This window comes from Lactuca saligna, chromosome 9 (assembly GCF_052625555.1).
Source record: "Lactuca saligna cultivar CGN05327 chromosome 9, ASM5262555v1, whole genome shotgun sequence".
In the NCBI taxonomy this organism is placed as follows: domain Eukaryota; kingdom Viridiplantae; phylum Streptophyta; class Magnoliopsida; order Asterales; family Asteraceae; genus Lactuca; species Lactuca saligna.
In genome coordinates, this window is record NC_136425.1 from 32,062,168 (window position 1) to 32,067,938 (window position 5,771).

The 5,771-nt window shown below is 38.7% G+C and overlaps 1 long non-coding RNA gene across 1 annotated transcript; it reads left to right on the forward strand.

Annotated features, from left to right (window-relative positions):
• The first annotated feature begins 402 nt into the window (after positions 1-402).
• Positions 403-994, forward strand: LOC145013968 (uncharacterized). Its single transcript, XR_013665349.1, has 3 exons — positions 403-452; positions 567-600; positions 728-994. It is a non-coding gene; the product is annotated as an uncharacterized LOC145013968 (long non-coding RNA).
• The last annotated feature ends 4,777 nt before the right edge of the window (positions 995-5,771 follow it).

Sequence of the window (5,771 nt, forward strand, 5' to 3'; positions counted from 1 at the left end):
ATATACCATTTATAACATATTTTATCCAAATAGAAAGGATATGTAGAAGATTTTTAAATTATAATGTCGTAATAAGAAAAGCAAATGGAAAGCAAAATTTTATTCTTTATTAAGTTTAATGCCCGTGTCCAAGAGTGATCATATTTGATTAACAAACTTCTGACGGGAATGTGAAGGTGGCAGTTGAGCTATAATCACGACCAGGCTCGAGTTGTGGTTGTCGATTGATTTCAGGTGATGTACTTCAGATACTTTTCCTACATATGGACCTAATATTATCCCTCCCCGGACTTAAAATGCTTTCAGTTAAGTTTCTAATTATCTACACATATAATCAGCATAAAGAATCTCTTATATTTTATGTAAGTTTAATTAAAATAAATAGTCCCTTGTTTTTTTTTCCAGGATACCAGGAGAGATTCTACTTCAATCTAGGTGACACTGGCTTCAAGGTCCGTTTTTTATACAATCATACCCATGTTTCATATTAAATTGGCACTTTGACTTTTCAATGTAAGGGTAAGATAGTCATTTAGTCTTTTGATAATTTATATTTTATTGTGCAGGTGTTCCAAACCAAGTTTGCTAAGATAAGCATGGGTACGAATTTCTCAATCCTTTTACCTAATTGCTCTCCTCCCAACACGTTAAAATTAATGAATGTTTTGATTTTTTTGGCACTAACACTTGGATGATGCTTACTTTGACTTGCTGTTGGAGAGGGTAGTGGAGTGGGCTTGCTGAGTGCTGATTGTGTGTTTGATGGATGAATTGGTCCTGATTTGTGGCTGGATACTAAAGGTGATGAATGCCACAAATTATTCTCATTATTGTTTGTTTTTTTATGTTAGTTTTGCGAGAACATATGTATTTAGCTTTCAAGGAGATGACTGCCTCATCTGTCGTGGGTCACGCTCCATATTACTGCTTGCAGCAGAAGCAGAAAACGGTGCTGATTTGTTTCTTTCTACTTAGTATTTCTTACTGGTTGTGAACAAGCCTCTCATCTCACATTTGAGTTTATAGGAATCAACAATCACTATGAAACTTCTAGTGTTTAGATTTCTTACTGGTTGTGAACATTTGTTTCTTCCCTTTCTACCCTTCACTTGCAGGTTGATGATTTGTCAAGAATGTTCAGACTATTTTCCAAAAATACTCCATGGATTGGATCCTGTCTCTAGTATGTTTAAAAAGGTTTGTGATTTAGAAGCTTTGGAGGAAACGAGACTCAAGCAAAAGTAAACACATAGAGAGTTGTTGGCACATAGTAAGCTAGATAATGCAATTGTATATAAATGAGTTCATTTTATTATAACATTTACTCACTATTGGAATAATTATTTGTATTTGACATATTAGTGAAATGAATTATCTTTGTTATTTATGGTATTTTATTTTGTATTATGAGATTTTTAATGTATTATTTAATTTGAAAATTAGTAAATCTATAAATAATATTTTTTTTAAACATTTAAGATTATGATACGCAAAAATGTGTGTCATCTTCATTTATGACATGGCCTTTCTTGACAGGGGCTTTCTTGATACGCATTGCGTGTCATTAACACGCGCGTCGTAAGGTTATGACACGCGAATGCGTGTCGTCTTCCTTTATGACAGGGTCTTCCTTGATACGCATTGCGCGTGGTAAATGCGCGTCGTAAATGAGCGTCGTAAATGCGCGTCGTCTATAGACGACGCGCAAAAGCGCGTCATCTCTTTTATGACAGGGCCTTCCTGGACGCGCATTTGCGCGTCGTCTGAGCCTTTTACGACGCGCAATGAGCGTCGTAAAAGGCTGTTTTTCTAGTAGTGTTTATAGGTATATAATGATCCTATGTGTGCATGCAACCTTAGATTTGGATCTATGTTTTCTCTATTAGATACACAACTTTATGAACACAAGAAGAACCCTAGCATGCACCTATGTATTTCGAAACAAATATAGTAAGAGGGATTACATACCTCTTGTTGCTATATTGTAATAACAACACAAATCTTCAATCTCCTTGTCTTGGATAGCAAGTACCACAAGTGTAGTACCTCTAATGGCTCACAAACACCACAAGCAATTGGAGAGGCAAGAGAGAGAGAGAGAGAGAGAGGAGGAGGAGGAGAGGCAAAAATCGGCTCTAGTTCTATTAGGGATCAAGTGGCCAATTTTCTAAGGCCTAAGGGGTCTTTATATATGGTAGAAATTAGTGTTTCAGTCCTTATCCTTATCTGGTTACTTGCCCACCAAGCAGTCCATAAGATAACCCTTGAATCCTTATCATGGACGAATTCTAAGGCCTTATCACCTTGAATTCGTCCACCCCTTCCTTGGAGCATCCAATGCCCTAATTTGCAACTATCACATAATTACAATTCAACCCCTCTAGTTTAATTAATTACATTTGATCACATAATTAATTCTTAATTAATTATTGACCAATACTAATTAAACAAATCTAATTTCCCCTTTAATATACTATTCTTATAATATATTAATAAATCATAATAACCTCTTTCTCTATTATTTCTGCAATCAAGTTGCTTTGGTGAAGGCAACCCAAAAGGACCATGCACAACTGGGTCACGTACTTACCAAATATGGTTACGGGCTTAGACACTAATCAAACAGTCTCCCACTTGGTTAAGTCTAGTGACCAAAAATGTAAGTATAACTCGATTAGCAATCGTAGCTCTCAAAGACATTGTTGAACTCTGATATTATCAGCAACCTGTCCTTTAGATAAGGGATCGTATAGTCCTTTATTTTAGATATCGTGCGGACAATCTCATGGAACATAGTTATACTTCTTGTCCATCAGTTTGTTTCTTGATCTCGGATTCATTTAACATAGAACCTAATTGAACACATCAATTCAGTCGTGACCGGGCCCGACACATAAGTCAAATCAAATCATCGAGGGGCCCTGATATCGCTTTTACCCTCTTAGGATAAAAGAAACAGATCAAATTCGACGTATATACATTTACTACTCACTAATCAAATTATACACAACAATTCGTTTTATGACATCAATTTACTGATGCGGTTTCGCATTATCAATGCACAATCAATTAGCAAACAATAAATCATATATCTTGGTTTTAAGAGCATACGATATTATCGTCTTGCGATCACTCGTGATAAATTCCATGAAGTGATACCAGCAAGCGCGGGTTTATTCCAATGCTCAAAACTTATTATTCATAAGCACTCACGAACGTTGTAACAAACCTTTGTTATGTCTAATACCTATCATACAATCTACACACCAATTCACGACAGTCTTCATTCATACCTACTTCTAACATATGTACGACTATGGACCTTTTGAATAATTCGATTATTCTTAATTAACTTAATTATTCAGGAAGTCAAAACATGCAAAGGAAAATAATTGTTAAACAATCAATACAAGACAGTGACTGTACTAATAAATAATACTCCTTTACTTAATTATCAAATGTCGATTACATTTATCTATTACACGTTTCTAAACTATCTAATCCAAACGAACATCGTCCTTCAGCTCAATGCTCCTAGCGTGCTGCAAGTGCTTAACCCTACTCAGTCCCTTCGTAAGAGGATCTGCTGGGTTATCCTCTGATGATATCCTCTTTACTACGAGGAGTCCTTCTACCCGATGTCTAATAAAGTGATATTTTCTATCGATATGTCAAGATCTACCATGATCCCTTGGTTTCTTGATCAAGGCAACCACTCCTTCATTATCATAGAAAATTTCCATAGGCTCCTTTATGGAAGGTACATCTCCAAGGTCTCCAATGAAGTTCTTCAACCATATTTCCTCCTTTGACGCTTCGCTCGCTACAATGTACTCTGATTCGCATGTTGAGTCAGCTACGATTTCTTGCTTGGAACTTTATCAAGTCACTGCTCCTCCATTAAGGGTAAAGACCAAGCCCGACTGTGAACGGTAGTTGTCCCTGTCAGTCTAGATACTAGAGTCACTATACCCACGCACCTTTAAGTCATCACTCCCTCTGAGGACTAAAAACCATTCCTTGGTCCTGGGAAGGTACTTAAGGATATTCTTGACTGTGGTCTAATTTGCTCTGCCAGGGTTCCCCTGATATCTACTGACCATGCTCAAAGAGAAGGCCACATCTGGGAGAGTACAAGTCATAGCATACACGATCGAGCCAAATGCGAAAGCGTAAGGTACTCAGCTCATCTCTGCTATCTCTGCTTCGGTACTCATACTTTGAGTCTTATTCAGCTTGGCATTACTTTGGATCGGTAATTCTCCCTTCTTCGAGATTTCCATACTAAAACGTTTTAGCACCTTGTCCAAGTAAGTATCCTGACTACGTCCTATTAGTCTCTTACTTCGGTCTCTCACTATCCTTATTCCCAAAATATAGAAAGCCTCTCCGATGTCCTTCATAGCGAAACACTTCCCGAGCCAGGAGTTAACTTCCTGCAGAGTCTGGATGTCGTTTCCTATGAGTAGTATGTCATCGACATACAATACGAGGAAGCTAACTATACTCCCACTGGCTTTGACATACACACATGATTCATCTTTGCTTCGTACAAATCCAAACTCTTTGACTTTCTCATCGAAGCAAAGATTCCATCTGTGAGATGCTTGCTTAAGTCCATAAATGGACTTCTCAAGCTTCCACACTCTATTGGGATGCTTCGTATCGACAAAACCCTCTGGCTGAGCCATGTAAACATCCTCAGCCAACTTCCCATTAAGGAAAGCGGTTTTGACATCCATTTTTCATATTTCATAATCATGAAATGCAGCAATGGCTAGCATCACCCTAATAGACTTTATTTTAGCAACTGGTGAAAAGGTCTCATCATAGTCAACTCCGGGAGTTTGACTAAAGCCCTTCGCAACCAATCGCGCCTTATACGTGTGCACATTCCCATCCATGTCAGTCTTCTTCTTGAAGATCCACTTGCACCCAACCGTCTTACGTCCAGGCACATGGTCAACCAAATTCCAAACTTGGTTGTCATACATGGACTGAATCTTGCTGTCCATCGCCTTTTTCCATTTCACAGACTCCGAGCCTTCCATGGCTTCCTTATAGCTGTTAGGTTCATCTAGATTTACTAGTGTACTATCACTAATATACGTGTCCCCTTCGGTAGTAATATGAAAACCATACAACTAGGGTTGAACTCTAACTCTTTCAGAACGTCTAAGAGGTAAGGATTCGTCAATTGGTTCAACCGGAGTTTCCTCCTCGGGTTGAGCGCCAATTTTAGAGGTTCCTTCATCGCTCGACTCTTGAATCTCTTCAAGATTGATTTGCCTCCCACTATCCCCTTGGCTTCTGAGTTCTCGCTCTCAAAAAAACCCCTCTCCTCGCAACGAAGACAACATTATCACTCAGTCTATAGAAGAGATATCTAAAGGATTTCTGCGGGTAGCCGATGAAAATACATCGCTCACTATGAGGTTCGAGCTTGTCGTGAGTCTCTCGTCTTACGAAAGCCTTGCAACCCCAAACCTTGATATGTGCCAACGAGGGAGTTTTCCCTATCCACATCTCATGAGGTGTTTTGGCAACCTTCTTTGTAGGGACTAAGTTAAGGATATGGGTATCAGTCTCTAAGGCATACCCCAAGAATGAGATAGGTAGTGAAGCACGACTCATCATGGAACGAACCATGTCCAACAAGGTTCGATTACGCCTCTCAGCCACACCATTCAACTGTGGTGTCCTAGGCGGCGTCAATTGCGAAACTATTCCGCATTCCTTGAAATAGTCGTGGAATTATAGACTTAGGTACT